This window comes from Cebus imitator, unplaced genomic scaffold (genome assembly GCF_001604975.1).
Source record: "Cebus imitator isolate Cc_AM_T3 unplaced genomic scaffold, Cebus_imitator-1.0 Scaffold104, whole genome shotgun sequence".
Classification (NCBI taxonomy): domain Eukaryota; kingdom Metazoa; phylum Chordata; class Mammalia; order Primates; family Cebidae; genus Cebus; species Cebus imitator.
The window spans coordinates 2,575,933-2,595,123 of NW_016107419.1; the positions used below are offsets into that span (position 1 = coordinate 2,575,933).

The window sequence follows — 19,191 nt, forward strand, 5'->3', positions numbered from 1 at the left end:
ACTCTGTGTTCATATTGAAACTGACACTGCATAATTATAAGGACAGTGAAAGAAATCTGACCTAACCAACTCCATCTTGCTTCTAACCTTCAATCTGTCCTTGTTCATTAGTTTACAGTTCAGAACAAAGACAATAACAGCCCTTTTCCAAAACAAACCCCCTTCTTACCTGGGGACTAGACTGCCTTTGTGGGAGTAACAAATTAGCCAAAAGATTAGAAATGATGGTTTAGGAGTCATGCAGCTGGAGGCTACAAGATTCTGACACCCCGCCAAAATTATTCCTGGGGATAACATCACTGTCGTAAAGCCTAAGATTGGTGCTTGAGATGTTTTGCAGACCCTGCACTTGATGGATCCCCTGGCTCCATCCAGATTGATAAACTGGCTCATTTGTTCTGTGGCCCCAACCAGGAACTGACTCAGTGCAAGACAGCTTTGACTCCTGATTTTTTATTTATTTATTTATTTTGAGACAGAGTCTCACTCTGTTGCCAGGCTAGGGTGCAGTGGCGCCATCTCCACTCACTGAACTTCCACCTCCCAGATTCAGCCAATTCTTCTGTCTCAGCCTCCCTAGTAGCTGGGATTACAGGCATGAGCCACCACGCCTGGCTAATATTTTTTGTATTTTTAGTAGAGACAGGGTTTCATCATGTTGGCCAGGCTGGTGTCAAACTCCTGACCTCAGGTGATCCTCCTGCCTCGGCCTCCCAAAGTGCTGGGCTTACAGGCTTGAGCCACGTCACCCAGCCTGACTCTCTATGATTTTATCTCTGACCCAACCAATCCGCCCTCCTAACTTACTGGCTACCCCCATCCACCCACAAAATTATCCTTAAAAACTCTGATCCCAAATGCTCGGAGAGACTGATTTGAGTAATAATAAACCTCGGATCTCCCGCATAGTCAGTTCTGCATGAATTACTCTTTCTCTATTGCAATTCCCCTGTCTTGATAAATCGGCTCTGTCTAGGCAGCTGGCAAGGTGAATCCACTGGCCAGTTACAATATACACATTAATACATACGTATGCCTTTCTTCCTATTAATCTGTCTCTTGTCAGTCTTTTTAGTGAAACTTCATAGAGGACACAAGGGAAATTTTGCCGCCACCCCTACAATCCTTACACCGATTGACTACTTACCTTATAAAGCCTCATAGCAGTTTGTTCTTTTGTTTTACCGTGTATTATAACAATTTGTAATTACTTTCTATTTTCCTTATTAGTTGCATGGCATTTGAGAGCAGAGTAAATGTCATATTTATTTCTCCTACTGTGCAACAGTTGGTATTTTGTTTTTATTTAGAATTTAAAAGTAAGTAGCACATCATATGGTTCACAAAATACAGTAATATAAGAAAGGCATATATAGCAAAGTCTTGGTTTCACCCTGCTTAATCAACTTGTTTTTAACTCATCCCCTACCTCCATAGATAACCATTTTATTAGCTTGTGGGTGTAGTCTCTTTAACCAAATGTGAGGCACATGTGAATATATGTTTTTACCTCTTTTTTCTTACATAAAAGTAATATATTTTATATTTTATGCAAAATTAATATATTTAATAACACAAATAGTTATTAACAGATTGTTCTGAACTTACCTTTTTCAGCCACACATATTTACTGAAGAAACTTTCATATCCTACATAGAGAATTTCCTATGTGGCATAAGTTTTTTAACCAGTTCCAGATGGATGGATATTCAGATTATTTCCAATTTCCTGCTATTACAATGTAACAATAAGTATATTTATAGATAAACTATTTCATTTATTAATGCATGTTTGTAAAATGAGTTCTTTCCTATGCTTTTCAAAATCTGTTTTTCATATTGTCCACTTTTAATTCAGACTTAATTTCTGAAACAGCTTTGATATTTTAAAAAAGTATTTTTCAAAATTATAAACATTTCCTCCTCCTACTATCTGTCCATATCACCCATAAGAGCTTGTATTCTTGTTTTGAGGGTTTATTTCTTAGTAATGATTCCAGTAAGGTGTTTTGTTTTGTTTTTAAATCAGATTGGAATATTTGGCTGATGCTTTTGTATGCCTTTCAAATGAAATATTCTTGTAATGAATTTTGTATTTATTCATTGTTTGGATGCTATTTATTCACATTTTTCTTACAAGTATGTCTTTAGATGTATTAAATTTGTTCTCTTTTTGATATATATATATATATATATATATNTTTTTTTTTTTTTTTTTTTTTTTTTTTTTTTTTTTTTTTTTTTTTTTTTTTTTTTTAGAAAGTCCCTGGATTATATATAAATACAAGTTTCCATTGAAAGGGTGGAGGGGCCATGGACTTTATTGGGTTTTTCCTTTCAAGTCTTCCTCTTTTTTGTATAATGACATATTTTTTCATTAAAAGATGGTTGTTTTGTGTGACTATGTCACTTTATCTATCACTCAGGATCTAATCTTGATTGGAAGACCTTTTATTATTAACCATAAATTTTCTCAAACCCTGGGATAGCATGGGAAATAGCTTCTGTTTTTAAAATGCTCTATTACTTTCAAAGGAACAGCTTTCTACCAAAGGACCAATCTTGGACCCACAATTTTTCCAACTCTTTTTCCTCAACTTCTGTATCCCCAGTGACTGAAAACTATTGTAGAGTGCAAACAGTACAAAAGAGAGCTCAAAAATGGGCTTTGACATCTAAGGAAAATTAACCACACCATTTAATAAAACATGGCTAACCTTAGAGATCAGATTTTGTGTAAATGTAGTTAGAGGATGGACAGTGTGGAAAAAGCATTGGAAAAGAAATGAAGTCTGGAACATGTGTCTTTCTTTTAAGAATGAAGAAAATGAGAAGAAAGGGAAGTATTTTTCCTTTCTTCCACCTGGTGCATGATGAAACTAAATAAATATTTGTTAAGTAAAATTTATTTTTGGCATATTTTAGCATGTAGGCAATTTTAAAAATTATGTTCAAAAATTTATAAAATCATCTTTGAAGACTTGACTCATGAACTTAATTTTTATGTAACATTCCTCTTCTGGCATTGACATTTGTTCATACATTTTTTTCTTTCTTTTTTTCTGAGACAGAGTCTCTCCGTTATCCAGGCTGCAGTGAGTGGCACAATCTGGGCTCACTGCAACCTCCATTTCCTGGGCTTAAGCAATTCTTGTGCCTCAGCCTCCCAAGTGGCTGGGACTACAGGTGAATGCTCCCATGTCTGCCTAATTTTAGTATATTTTGTAGAGACAGGGGTTTCATCATGTTGCCCATGCAGGTCGCCAACTCCTAAGCTCAAAGGACCCACCCATTTTGGCCTTCCAAAGTGCTAGAATTACAGCAGTGAGCCACCGCACCTGTCCTGTTCCTTAATTAATTATACTCTGAACATATATTACTAAAACAAACCTAGTAGTTTCTTGACCTAGAAAACTCTGACCTACCTAACACTCTGCCTTTGTATAGGCATACTTTGTTGTTTGTCTTCCAAAATCAGGCCCTTTTGTAGAAAAATCCCAACTAAGGGGTTGAAAGAAGTAGACAGTAGCTCATTTTCATTAGAAGACATGTTTTAAAGGCATCTAAAGGCAAAGTTATATGAGTATAATTAATCTCCATGATGCTGTCTATAATCTACAATTGGTCAATACCATAAATTATAAGAATATCTCATATTCTTCTTCTAAAATTATGGTATCTCTATCTTCAGTACCATTTTGTAGAAAAATAGAAAATAATAGTAACCACAAGAATAAAATTTAAACTCACAGAAGTGTAATTTATCATTTGGATAGATCCAATAAGCACTAAAGTTTAACCGGCTAAGAATCTATATTTATAGTATCTCCATTTGACCTCTGGTTCCATAGAATAGTTCTCATCCAATCCTGTTGATATGTTACTCTGAAGTTACAGAGCAGCTAAGCAGCAAAGTACGGGGACCTACAATGGAGTAGAACTTCCACGTGAAACTGTGGAAGAATAGATGGTCTTACTGAGAAAGATGGTCTGCCTGCGAGTTTATGGTGAAATCAGCTGAAAGCCGAAAAGCCAAACATTGATACAAATAAATGAATATTAAAAATGGAAACAACCAGGCCAGGCCTGGTGGCTCATGTCTGTAATTCCAACCCTTTGGGAAGCTGAGGCAGGTGGATCACTTGAGTCCAGGAGTTTGAGACCAGCCTGAGCAACATGTAGTGACCTCGTCTCTACAACAACAACAACAAAAATACAAAAAAGTCCCAGCTACTAGGGAGGCTGAGGTGGGAAGATTACTTTAGCCTAGGATGTTGAGGATTTAGTGAGCCATGAATGTGCCACTGTACTCCAGCCTAGGATACAGAGCAAAATCCTGTTTCAAAANAAAAAAAAAAAAAAAAAAAAAAAAAAAAATTGAAAAACCATATCAAAAGTTTATTACATGCTAATATGGGTTTTAATGGCCTCAATTTATAAATAAGGAAATTTAAATGCAAAATGTTTCATTAAGATCACATAGCAAGAAAATGACAGAGCAAGGACTCAGTCCTGTGTTAGTCTATTTTTGTGCCACTTTAAAGGAATACCTGAGACTGATTAATTTATAAAGAAAAGAGGCTTATTTTGGCTCATATTTTTGCAGGCTCTTCAGGAAGCCTGGTGCTGGCATCTGCTTTGGGTGAGGACTCAGGAAGCTTATAATCATGGCAGAAGGGAAAGAGAAAGCAGGAGATATCACATGGTAACAGTGGGAGCAAGGGAGACAGAGCAAGAGACAGTGAGGGGGTAGGCGCTACACTCCTTTAAACAACCAGATTTCATGTGAACTCCCTAAGAACTTATTCATTACTGGGAGGAAGGCACCAAACCATTCATAAAAGATCTTCCCCCATGACCCACACACTACCCAACATGCTGCATTTCCAACACTGGGGATTACATTTCAACATGAGATTTGGAGGGGACCAAGCTCCAAGCTACATCAGTGCACATACTCAGGCACTTCACATGTCAAAATCCAAACTTTTTGCCACATGGGGTCTCAAGTAGCAGGCTCTAGAATAACCAAATTTGGACCATGACAAATAAATAAATAAATAAATAATAAGCTGGAGACTCTATTTTATGCAATGTTTTGTGAAAAACACATAATGTGGTTGAGGAAGATTATAGAACTAGGTCCAGCTGGATTTCAAAATTGCATGTCCAAAAATGAAGCCAACATACTTCCTCAAATGTTTGTTTTATTTTATTCACTTATTTTTATTGTACTTTAACTTCTGGGGAACATGCGAAGAACGTGTAGGTTTTTTACATCGGTGTATGTGTGCCATGGTGGTTTGCTGCATGCGTCAACTCATTATCTACATTAGGTATTTCCCATAATGCTATCTCCCCCTTAGCCCCCTACCTCCCCCCCACAGGCCCTGGCGTGTGATGTTCCCCTCCCTGTGTCCATGTGTTCTCATTGTTCAACTCCCACTTATAAGTGAGAACATGCGGTACTCTGTTTTCCGTTCTTGTGTTAGTTTCCTGAGAATGATGTTTTATTTTTGCTGTATTTCTCATGAGAAATACTGGCAGCTCCCCCACTTCAGAAACAAAATCTAAAAAGTCACCCTTGAGTTATTCCTCATGTATGTTATGCATTATAAATACCATCGAACTCTATCTTCCAACTTCCTGAAGAAATCTCAAGACTGGACACTTCTCGTGATAACCACTGTAGCACACTATTTTTTTGTTTTGTTTGTTTGCTTTTTTTTTTTGAGATGGAGTCTCACTGTATTGCCAGGCTGAAGTGCAGTTGCAAGATCTCGGTTCACTGCAACTTCTGTGTCCTGGGTTCAAGTGATTCTCCTGCCTCAGCCTCCCAAGTAGCTGAGACTACAGGCATGCACCACCACACGCAGCTAAATTTTGTATATTTTAGTAGAGACAGGGTTTCACCATGTTGGCCAGGATGGTCTGGAACTCTTGACCTTGTGATCTGCCTGCCTCAGCCTCCCAAAGTGCTGGGATTACAGGTGTGAGCCACGACACCCTGCCTGCAGTACACTATTTAAGGAAATCATCACGTCTGGGTGACTACAATAACATCTCAGATGCCCACCCTCCCTCCTCATTTGGGTATTTTCCAGGCTCAGCCAATTACATACCCTAGAATTGAGGATAATTTCTTAAGGTTAGTCTTATCATGTGACTCCCCTGTTTATAATCCTTATCAATTCCTTTCAGGATAAGATCCAAATGGTATAATGTATAATTAGGAGACAGTATATCTCAGATTTCTCTGATGTAGGAAAAGAAGTAAATTCAAAGGTTGAGCGGAGGATGGAGATGACCAGTTCAGGTTTAGACAGTTTTAATTTTTAATTTGAAGTTCTTATGAGATATCCAGTTGGAAATGTTCAGTGTGTGTGTGTGTGTGTGTGTGTGTGTGTGTGTGTGTGTGTGTGTGTTTTAACTGGCCTTTCAAACAAGAAAGAAACCAAGCAAATTTATTCAAAAGATAATACCAGTGACACTGTTATTACCCATCCCAGGAGCATTTGTTTGCATTAAATAATATGAGGGAAATGGTTAATTCATACATATAAAGAAATTTCAAAACATAGGACCTCAAGCACAACATAATTGAGTTGGAAAGGTATTTTTAAAGGGTAGGACTTGGCCTTTCTAAATATTCTGTTTATGTATTTTATACATGCAGTAAAAGGCACTGGTTTCAGAGACACTGCTGTAAAATCCACCATGGCTGAAACATGCAAATCAGCACAGAATGTTTGCTAGAGGGCAAGTCAGAGCAATGCCATTGAAGTAGCCTGTATACGCATATCTCATTGGTGACATCTTGAGCTCTGTTAATGAATTCCTATTTGAGATAAATGCATCTGCTTGTATCTCAAAAGACTAAATTCACGGAGCCGTGACTAAGATATTTCATAGATGCTCTCCAAGGACTTTAAAAGACAAAATGACAGGAAATTTACTAAATCCATACAGCTAACCTGAAGAAAACGTTAAGCAAAATTCAGAAGCTTCTCAATCCTCTTTTATAGTCTGACAATTTTAATGAATGATGCCCTAAATTTGTCCACCAATTTCTAGAGATATGATTTTTTACTGTGATGTCTGTGTTGACTTCTAAACAGTGCTAATTTCTGTCCTAGAATATAATATATATCAGAATTTCATTCCTCCATTGAATAGACCCCTCTAAATATTGAAAAAGCAAAGACTCTCTGTTTAAAAGAATTGAACAAAAAATACCTTAGAAAATAAGAGAAAATGCTAGGATTTTTATGTAGAAGAAAGCTCTACAGAATTTTGCTTACAATTATGAATAGAACTCCTAAGGGCTGCAGATGACATCTTTACCTCAAATTGTTTCTCTCCTAAATCATTGATAATAGAAGGCCCTGGCATTGTGAAGTAAACCCTGAAGCTCACTGCATATAAACTCAAAAGGGTATTATTTTCATGGTTCAGTTAACAAGAGAAGTGAAACTCACGCCATTATTTGACTTGCTTAAAATTACCCTTTTTGTATTTTAAGCTCTCCTATCCCATATATTAGCAATTATTTGGCCCTTAGCATTCTCCTTGAAACTGTCCTCCTCTGCCTATTTCTCCTCTTGTTCCTGATGACATTTTTTACTCCATAGCTTCAAGCTATCCCTCAACCACAAAGGTAGTTGAAGCAACATCCAAAAATACCAGCTCCCAGGAGCTGTTAGTTCTGTGCTTTGAGTATAAAACGGGTCTCAAGCCTGGGTAATAACTGAATTCATGAATGTCAATTCCCAGATGACATTAATAGCAGCATAGAGCAGGAAGCGGAGTTATGTTAATTTCTGCAGGTAATGCGTGAAAGCAGATAGGGAAAGCTTGAAAGGTCAACATCTGCTGTCATGCAGGAGTGTTGCAAAATGTGATTGGCCAGTAAATGTCAACACCATGTTCTAAAATCTACATGCCACCCTTTCAATTTAATCGTAGCTTGCAGCCCAGCTAACAATCATGCAGCATGTTTCAAAAGCCCTTGAATTCTAAAATGGAATTGTATGATTGCATTCCCATGGCAATAAGACACCTGTAAATTACAAACTTGTCATTTAATCAGTATAAATGTAGGGAGTTTGTGCAACCACTGTGAATTTTTTTGTATCTATTTTCAGGGAAGGCTGAAGACCTCTTAATGATTATATACCATAACGAACTGCAGGTCTAACTGTTGCCATGGCATTACGTACTTTTTTTCTTTTAAAGAAGTGACTGGAATGTAGAGCAGATAATGAATCTAATTGATTGTCCTCTGCTCCACACAGATATGCTTTATATTCTTTCCCTTTTGTGTTCTTCTTCCTTTTCACTGTAGATTGGATTCATAGGTATGCAATTCAGTGACAAGAATGGCTCTCATACAGACCAACCCCCCACCTTAAAAAATTGAATAAATATAAAATAATCTGCTTTGAAAAATGTCTATAACAAAAAGGTGTATGTATAAAGAACATAGAAGAAAAAAAATTACATTCACCATACAAACTGGCAGATTAAATCAGTAAGAAGGAAGACAATAGGTTTTTCTCTAAAATCAGGACATGTCTTATAGGATCACAGTGTCCAAGGTTATGCGTAGGTTCTTTTTCATTAAACTAAGGCTAAGTTAGAGAATCTAAAACTTTACATATATTCAAATTTAATATATCATCAGCATATTTAATAGGTAACTGAATTTTGAAAACATCATTATTATTAACATGTATTTGCCAACTGGAAGCTGGCAAATATGTATTAATAATTTATAGCACAAAGCACAAAGTATAACATAATTAACTATCATTTTCAGGCCATGAAAAATGACCAAAGAGAATTTTTACTGAGAGTATTTTAGCTTGGGTAAATATTTTGGACAGAATAACAAATACTTGGCTTCAGAGTACACAGTCCTCCTACATCTATAGGCTTACATTTATAGATCATAGGTACAGATGCTTCATAGATATAGGTATAGATGATTATATAGGTATACATCATAGGCATAGATGATTCATAGATGATTCATAGATCATAGGTATCAATGAGTCCTAAAATAAAAATCTATAAATGAATGAATTTATTCATTTGAGAGACTTGCCCAAAGTCACACAATCAGGTGAGGAGTGTGGCTGGATCCCAGTCTTCCTGATTCAATTTCATTAAGTGCACTTTCTACTACTGAAAAGTGCAGGTGATATTTTTGTTTTTTGTTTTTGAGACTGAGTCTTCCTCTTGTTGCTCACTGCAACCTCCACCTCCCGGACCGAAGTGATTCTCCTGCCTCAGACCCCTGGATAGCTGGAATTACAGGCAGGTTCACCACACCTGGCTAATTTTTTGTATTTTTAGTAGAGATGGGGTTTCACCATGTTGGCCAGGCTGGTTTCGACCTCCTGACCTCAGGAGGCCTTGGCCTCCCAAAGTGCTGGGGTTACAGGCATGAGCCACCCCACTCAGCCGAGTGCAAGGTGATATTTATATGTCTCTCAAATTATAATACATAAAAAAGTTAAAAAATATATTTTTTCTCTCTGAAAAGAATTAATATAGACACGTATTTCCTGAGTTGCTGCTTAGTATCTGTAAGTTATGCCAGAGCATAAATGATATGCTCACATTTAATATTAGGTATTCCTACTAGAGTTTACAAAAGTTTGTATTAGAAAATATAATATGGTTTTTAAAAGAAAAGAAGAAACAAAATATTAAAAATAGCATTATAACATAACTCCTTTATCTCAAAAATCTTGAATCATGACATGCTATCTCCTTGATTTTATTGTCAACCTAAAATATGAATCTAATGCCTGCCTGAGAACGTGTAAAATGTAGTTTTCTTTGTTTCAGTGATCATATGCTATGAAAGGTGATATACTTGTTAAAGATGCCCACCTTTTATTCTGCTCAAACACTCATTAAGCACATACAGTAGCACATACAGTAGTTGGCACATCTTTCCACTTTCTACCATGAATTAGTGAGGCTGTTTTCAGTTATGCTAAGAAACCTACTAATCCACATGTGGAAGTAGGTGCTAATTGCTTATATCAGTTATTGGCCCCTGGGCAAAGGGGGCCCTATTTACTCTCTGTTGACAGTTCACGTCTAATCCAAGAGTTTAACTGACTTCACCTCCCCTGCACAGTCAGCTAACATGGAAATGCTTCCATGCTTAAACATAAAATGCCATTAAAATACATATGCACTTTGAAATAAATAAAGAACAATGGCATATTTTATCCTTCTTCCAAATAAAATAGGCCCACCAAGTCATATTAGTCACCAAAAGCATGATCAGTGACATAAGAATAATTATTTCCTCTTTGAAAAAGGAAAATAAATTGGAAGAAATCTTCCTGAATTTTTGACTTTTGAATACGTTATGGCTAATCTTTTAAAAAATTATGAAAGCCTGTCAGTTACTGAAATTGTCAGTATAGCCTCCATGTGTTATTCTTTTGTAGCTGAATACTTATTAATATACTACAAAACTTGATCTGGAATATTTCAAGGAAATGCTTTGTTGTAAGCTACCTGAAATCTCTCACATCATCATTTCTTTCTTACCTGATGGCAACTCCTAAATTTGTATCATTTCTTCTTTTAAGTTCCATATTACAACATCCACAAGAAATCTGTCTCTAGGTATCCTCCTAAGAACCTCACACTCACCATGCATAAAATGAAATTAAGTACTTTTTGTCTCCTTCTTCTTTTAATTTGTTGCATTACTTGCTGATATTAGCTCAATCTAAGACATGAAATTGTAGTCATTTTTGCTTTTTTCTTCTAGATCATTCTTCATATAGAACATACATCCCCAACATTTGGCACCATGGCCAGGTTTAATGGTAGACAATTTTTCCACAGACTGGAGTGGGTGGGGGTTGGGAGGGAATGGTTTTGGGATGAAACTGTTCCACCTCAGATCATCAGGCATTAAACTCTCATGAGGAATGTGCAATCTAGATCCTTTGCACATGCAGGTCAAAATAGGGTTCATGCTTCTATGAGAATCTAGTGGCACCTCTTACCTGACAGGAGGTGAAAATCAGGCCATAATGGTCTCTTGCCTGCTGCTCACTTCCTGCTGTGTGGTCTGGTTCCATGGCTCCAGTACTTTTCAATGGCCTGGAGGTTGGGGATCCCTGACATAGAATATACATGAAAAGGATGATGTCAGTAATGCCAAAGTTGAGGTGAGTTAAGGGATCTGAGTAAATTTCTTACCTTTTAAATATATTATTCTAAAGGACAAAGGAAATGGATAAAATTCACAATTTGACAGGGAAACTTTCTTATTCAAATGTTTTAAAGAGCCTGGTTATATACTCAAAGGAACATATATCATTCTGTTATAAAGACACCTGCACATGTATGTTCATTGCAACACTATTCACAGTAGCAAAGACATGAAATCAACTTAAATGCCCATCAATTATAGGCTGGATAAGAAAAAAAAATTGTGGTACATATATACTGTGGAATACTATGCAGCCATTAAAAAGACCGAGATCATGTGGTTTGCAGGAACATAGGTAGAACTGGACACCATTATCCCTAACAAACTACTGCAGAAACAGAAAACTACTGCATTTTATCACTTATAAGTGGGAGCTAAATGATGAGAACTCATGAGCGGAGAGAGGGAAACAACACATACTGGAGTTTATCAGAAGGTAGAGGGTGGGAGGCAATAGAGGATCAGGAAAGATAACTAATGAATACCAGGCTTAATACATGGGTAATAAAATAATCTGTACAACAAACCCAATGACACAAGTTTACTTCATAGCAAACCTGCACGTGTACCCCTGAATTTAAAATAGATGTTAAAAAAGAAAAAATGTAATAAAGAGCCATGTATTTTCTCATAAAACGTTAAACTTATTTTATAATTTAAATTTGAGTATTGCCAAATTTTATTGTCAAATGTCTCACGAAAGCATATATACACAAACACACACTCCTAGATTAAACTATCAAAGTGCTGCTGGGTTTTTTTTTTAATCTTCAGCAGTTTAGAAACATTTTAAGAATCCTGTCCCCTTCCCTCATCCAGCACAGAAGATTGAATGGATCTCCTAACTATACTGATGATAAGAAGAGAAAGATAAACCAGAGAAGTCATTCTTGCCTTTAGGGATTCACCTGGTAAATTGCTGCTTAAAGAGTGCTGTCAATAAGTTAACTTCTTTACTGTCGGGAGCAATTCTCTGCTGGCGGTAAGATGGACAAGATGACCTAATAGATCTTTTTTCATCTCAAGATCCAAAGTTTCTTTTCAGGGAACTGTGACTGAAGAACAGAAACAGTGTTTAGGACCTGTCCTCAAAATTTTAACTTTAAAATAATTTATATCTTATTATTTGCTTTTTTAACGAACTGATTTAAATTCTCTAAAAATAATCTTTCATTACTCACAGATTGTATTGCTGTGTTTATTTTTAAAATAATGAAATATTTAAGAGATACTGCAGAACTTAATATCACAGGATGGAGATTTCTTCTTGTATCTTCTTTGTTTCCAGCACCCATATTACCTAAAGAGGAGGATTTTTCCTCTTCCATTTCTGTATCTTTCAGTCAGCAGACAGACATAGTGAAATGGTTAAAAGCACAGACATTAGAACTAGGTTGGGTTTTTAAATATGAATCCTCAGCCTATTACAAGTGTGATCTTGGACAAATATCATCCACCTCTCTCTGTCCCAGTTTATATGTAACATAGAGATACAGATAAAGCTCCTACCTTATGTGGCTTCTTTCTTAGGTTTTGTAATGAGGATTAATGAGTTAATATACGTAAAGCACTTAGAAGACTCTCTGGCACATACTAAGTGTTTGTAAGTGTTTTCTACTATGGCTACTATGGTGATAAGGATTATTATTATTATGGCAATTCTTATTAAATTCACTGTTCTTAGGAATGTTAAATTATTCTCCAATTACATACATTAAAAAAAATCAGTTCTAGAAACCATGCCACCTTAGGATCCCATGTTTGATGAGTGGCTCAGTGGTTTATGCACTATCCTTGCTAAGTTAGGGTGGTAAAGTTGGTTGAAATAAAGACTTGAAAATAATAGAGAACTTTGAAATTTAAACCATAAAGGGACCTTGCATGTGTGAAGGAAATGATAATTGCGTGACACCGTTACTTCTCCTATATCATGGCACTTCTCAAATAGCATGCAGAGAGTTACTGGAGACATCAATGTAGCATATGGTGAGAACAAACAAGATATCATTGGTTTAAGAAAGATTATATTTTGAGCAGTTTCATAGAGGCATTTTTATTAAATTGATATGTTATTTATAATAACTTACAAAAAAGTTTCACATTTCTACTAACTTTAAATTCAGGTGACCACCAGAACTTCACTTCCTTTCTGAGTTTGTCCTCACTGGCTCTAATGGGAATGTAATTGTCATTGCACTGTGTAAGCTCACTAAATCCCCAGGTGCATAACTTACTTATAGAATTATCTTGTTTAGAGACTGAGCATCTCATTAATTAGGGTGTGAACCACTTAGTAGTAACAGCACTTTCTATTTTTGCAATTCTCAGCATCTATCATACTGCTTGGTATAAAGCAGGTTTCAATAAAAGATTATTGAATGAGTAAATGAATGAATTCATGTTGTATGTCTCCCAAAATTGATTTTTGAAACTATTTATTCCTCCAATGTGATGGTGATATGGTCCTCTGTACTCATGCCTTTTATTATTGAGAAAGAAGAAAATGAAATAATAGCACATGGCTTGGTAAATATGAATTTATTATATAACTGAGATTTGCCTTTAAGGTTCATCAGCTTTCACAGATCCAATATACAGTCACATTTTAGTGTTCAAAATGTCTATTTGGTCCTGAAAATTATTTCTGTTGGTTTCATATAATTTATTGTTATAAAATTTTCTATAAAAAGGACTGAATCTGAGATCTGGGTACATACAGACAAAGCCAAACTATTATTAAATGTATTTCATGGTGCATAAAATATAGCAAATACATAATTTATATTTTCACTGAATTTTCTGTTATTAATGACCATGATTTTACTATACCTTATAATTATTTTTCATACTGCTTTGAAAACTAAAATTATAGGAAATTCTTTTTGCTTTATTTCAGTACCTTTTCTTCTTTACTCTCACACATTTAAAGAATAGTTTCTGAAGATGCAGATAACTAACATAGATTTATATTTTCTGCCTTCTTGGAAGAAAGCAAATTTTGAAATAAAGGAGGACTTGGATGAGGTTGCTGAGGTTAAAAATTCTCTACGTAGAAAATTCTTTCCAGCTAAGGCATTTCAGAGTGGAATAAAAAATGCTTGGGAAAAAAACCCTTCCTATCTTTGCCCATAAGGAAATAAAGTTACAATGACAGTCACCTAATCTAATAACTTCTCTTATTCCTGTCATAGGTTCACCTTGTAGGTGTACTGGTTTTCCTCATTTTCATTCTTTTCACTGATCCTTTTTTAGCCTGTGATTCCCTGCTGAAATCTATTGAAAAGTGCACAATTGCAATTTTAGCATTAAATTTCTCTTTAATACTGCTTGTCACTTTTCCTCTCATTGATTCAAAGCTACGTGCCAAGTCAATGGAACAATGTGAGTTTAATTCTTTCTTTGACTTAGTTACCTTCCTTCTTCAAGCAGCAGCAATTAGAACACACAACACCTTGATTTTTTTTTTTGATATAATTAATGAGTAGTTCTTATAACTATCTGTTATTGATTCCCTCAACTTTTCATCCTTTCATTCTCACTGCATTCCACTCCGCTCCCCACAATGTTAGCCATGGCAGAAGTAGGACATCTGCTTAGGAAAACATTTAGATTGCTAATGATTCTTTTTAACATCTGTTACACTGCTACTGAACAGTTGTTGTTTCTTTAAGGAGGCTCAAGGGACAAAACCTATGTCACCTTAATAGTGAGTACTTTTTGAAAGTGGTAAGCCCTATGCCTCTGGGAGCCATGCAACAGTGCTATTGTGTACATACATAAACTTAATGCTTCTGGTCTGACATTTTATCTTTGTCCACTGCAGTATTTCTGATTATACTACTTTGTGTCTGGTTATTTTAATACTTAATAGATGTGTTTGTCTTCCTACTCCATTGTTTATTACAGTTGTACTTTTAAAGAAAAAGACTATTAAGCACAAAACATATCTCATATCCTTATTGACTTAGATGTGAGCTTTTTATTTAAAAAATTCAAATAGACTTTGGTAGCAACATCTAAATCTGTATGACAATTCTTAATAAGGAAATGACTTGATAAAATAGATTGGGATTAAATTTTTTATAATTTTCTTTTCAGTAAACGTATATATACTCATTCACAAATACTTTACATGAAAAGAAATTAAAAATTCTTTTTAATGTGTCTTCTCAGAGCATCCTGAAAATACCCTCTCCTGTTTCCATGTTGTAAAACAGAATGTTTCTCACACATTCAGAATACAGGGACCAGACAAGATGTAATGCACATCAAAATTAACCCTCTGGTAATTCAACAGTACGGCAAAATATCTAAAAGGAATTTTAGAGATTCGGGCCTGGCCAAAAGAAAACTGGCATGAGATGATTGTATTCTGCTAATTAATTCTCCATTCAATTTTAGATTAAACCAAATCCAATATCTACGGGAGTTGCCACTTGGTTTTTATTTGTTAGTTAATCTTTCCTATACACAAATACATATAGATAGATATAGATACTAGATAGATGGCTAGCTTTCTCATATTCTGCACAGACTCACTATTTCCATTGTCTTTCCTCTGCAAAAAGCCATATTGTAATGTCTGGATAAATCAATTATGATGCTGGGAAAAAATAACCCACTGTTTTTATAGGAAATTATATAACTACAAAGAATATCTTCTACTTTATATAATAAATTATGATTCTAAGATCAGTCACATGAATTGGATATTTTTCCTCTAACACCTAGAGGTAATTGTTATTAATATCTTTATAAAACTTAAGTTAAAGACAAGCACAAAAATCAAACAGTTAATTCAACTCATTAGGTTCTTCCACTTTTGACTTTCACTTAGCTTTAACTAGTTTGGGTATACTGCTCCAGCATTTTAGACATTTATTAAGGAGGTTATTCTCAAAAGTAAATCATTGGTAGTTTGTTAAGCCAATTAAATGAATGTATAATGCAATTTTGTGTGAAGATATAGAATTTAAAAGCAAAATATGTTTAGTTTTTTTCTTCTCTCCTAACACTGTTGAGTAATTGATATTATATTGCTTGGTTGATAAGTCACGGAATTAAAAAATATTGTTGTAGACAACAGCTATTAACTGGCATATTAGGAGTAAATAGCATGGTTTAAACAGACCATGTATTTATATAAAATCTAGCACAAGTAACTATTTAGTACAGTCCAAAATATGACAACTAATATTTATTTTATTTGATTGTAAATCTAGGGTACTCTGACTTTTAGATTATTATGTTTTTCAAATACACTAAAATCATGCATCATAATTGAGTTTTGATTTAATCATACAAAATGGGATTCCTACATAGAAAATTTAAGCACTTAAGCATTTTATTATATCATTCTGTTGAATTTTAATTAAAAAAATCAATTGTAAACTTTTAAACTGAAAACATATTAATATCATTGTGCAACCTTTTCCTCATTACTTCACATATACCTCAATTCAAGAACCTTGTGATTTTCATTCAATGAGATGTTTCAGTTAAAGTATGGGATATCTCCGACAATCCAGAGGAGCCTTATTCTAGCTCAGGTCCTATGAGTAAAGAAGTCTTCAAAGTAGTTATTTTACTTCATGGTTTCTAAGGCTTGCTTTTCTTTCATTTTTCTCCTTCCCTCCTTTCTTCCTTTCTTCTTTCCTTCTTTTTTAATAGGATATTTTAACATCTCTAAAATTTATATGCATCTTATGGTTAATGACTAAACTCAATTTAATACATCATATTTTTCTTTCTTAGTGTACACAAAGTAATTATACATCTTACTGTAATGACATCTTAGGGTCAATAACACAATAAGTAAGCACTAAAAATATGTTGAACTTAGAACATATTGGTTGGATTATGTATACTATTTTCTTAAACCAACAGCTAATGATTGATGCCTTTTATCCTTTCTGAGTTACCTAAAATTAATCCTAGCCACTCACTAAAATTTTAAAGCTGTTTATTTCCTGCTTCATTTTCCTCAGCCAATTCTCCAAATCACAAGTTTAAGAGAAAAAACAGTGACCCTGAAGAGCAAAAGATGTAGATCATATCTGCCAGATCATGAGATCACAGTACTCAGTATTTTGCAGAACATTATGACATACTCAAGTGCATAATTATAATGCCACATCCAAAATCGTCTAGCATATTCTCAGATGGTATTTCATTATATGAATAGATTTTGTCCACATATCTTAAACTTTAAAAATACCCACCCAGGTGAGAGATCCAGGATGGCTGATTACTAGCAGCTCAGGATTGTATCTCCCAGTGAAAGCACAGAGAATGAGAGGACACCACACTTTCAGACGATTCGCAGCGGAGGAGCCCCATGGGTCGCCAGCGTGAGTCTTGTGGCTGGCTCAGCGGTTCTTGGTGCAGAGTAAATGGGACTGGGTCCCCTTTTGGTCGATGTTTGGAGCTCCAGGAAGGCAGAGTCGCCTATTCAGCTGATTGAAAAAGGGACTCAAGAAGGAAGCCAGACCGGAGATTCCCAGGCAGAAAAGCAGCACGAATCTTAACGCCGCTGTTTTGGCCGGCGCAGTGGGTTGCTCAGATTCCGGCACTGGGAATCAACAAGTTGGATGTCCACTCAGAGACCTAATTTGAAAGTTGGTAATTACAAAGATGACAGGTGAATAAATTTACAATGATGGGAAGAAACCAGCGTAAAAAGGCTGAGAATACCCAAAATCAGAATGCCTCTCCCTCTACAGGGGATCACAGTTCCTCATCAACAAGAGAACAAGGCCTGATGGAGAACGAGTGTGTTCCATTAACAGATTTAGGCTTCAGAAGGTGGATAATAAGAAACTTCTGTGAGTTAAAAGAACATGTTCTAGCCCAATGTAAAGAAACTAAGAACCTTGAAAAAAGATTTGACGAAATCCTAAGGAAAATAGACAATCTAGAGAGGAATATAAGTGAATTAATGGAACTGAAGAATACAATACGAGAACTCCATGAAGTATGCACAGGTTTTAACAGTCAAATTGATCAAGCAGAAGAAAGGATATCAGAAGTTGAAGACCAACTTAATGAAATGAAACGAGAAGACAAGATTAGAGAAGAAAGAGTAAAAAGAAATGAGCAAAATCTTCAAGAAATATGGGACTATGTGAGAAGACCTAATTTACATTTGATAGGTGTACCTGAATGTCATGAAGAGAATGAATCCAAGCTGGAAAATATTCTTCAGGATATTATTCAGGAAAACTTTCCTAACCTAGCAAGGCAGGAAAATACTCAACTTCAGGTAATACAGAGAACACCACAAAGATATTCCTCAAGAAGAGTAGCCCCAAGACACATAATCGTTAGATTCACCATGGTTGAAATAAAGGAGAAAATTCTAAGGGCAGCTAGAAAGGTCAGGTTACCCATAAAGGGAAGCCTATCAGACTCACAGCAGATCTCTCAGCTGAAACGCTACAAATTAGAAGAGAGTGGGGGTCAATATTCAGTATCCTCAAAGAAAAGAATTTTCAACCCAGAATCTCATATCCAGCCAAATTAAGCTTCATAAATAAAGGAAAAATAAAATTTTTCATGAACAAGCAAGCACTCAGAGATTTCATCACCACCAGGCCTGCTTTACAAGAGCTTCTGAAAGAAGCACTATACACAGAAAGGAACAACCAGTATCAGTCATCCCAAAAACTTACCAAAAGGTAAAGAGTATGTCCATAATGAAGAATCTATATCAACTAATGCGCAAAATAGCCAGCTAGCATTAAACGACAATATTAAACTCACAAATATCAATATTAATCCTAAATTTAAATGGATTAAATGCCCCATCAAAGACACAGACAGGCAAATTGAATAAAAAGTCAAAACCCATCGGTTTGCTGTATCCAGATCCATCTCATAAGCAAGGACACACAAAGACTCAAAACAAAGGGTTGGTGGAAGACTTACCAATCAAATGGAGAG

At 35.4% G+C, this 19,191-nt stretch overlaps 2 long non-coding RNA genes across 3 annotated transcripts in view; both read right to left on the reverse strand.

Moving 5' to 3' along the window:
* LOC108310521 overlaps nucleotides 1-17,527 on the reverse strand; it is an 87,899-nt gene extending 70,372 nt beyond the window's left edge. Inside the window, exons 1-3 of one of the 2 annotated variants that reach the window (XR_005201693.1) lie at nucleotides 17,472-17,527; nucleotides 12,159-12,305; nucleotides 11,042-11,155 (exon numbers count right to left, since the gene is read on the reverse strand). This is a non-coding gene — a long non-coding RNA (uncharacterized LOC108310521). Of the gene's footprint in view, nucleotides 1-9,341; nucleotides 11,156-12,158; nucleotides 12,306-17,471 lie in introns of those variants that run through there. The other variant, XR_001827785.1, reaches the window with a different exon arrangement.
* A 274-nt stretch (nucleotides 17,528-17,801) lies between these two features.
* LOC119472548 overlaps nucleotides 17,802-19,191 on the reverse strand; it is a 53,202-nt gene continuing 51,812 nt past the window's right edge. The window contains exon 4 of the long non-coding RNA XR_005201695.1: nucleotides 17,802-17,856. This is a non-coding gene — a long non-coding RNA (uncharacterized LOC119472548). The remainder of the gene's footprint in view (nucleotides 17,857-19,191) is intronic.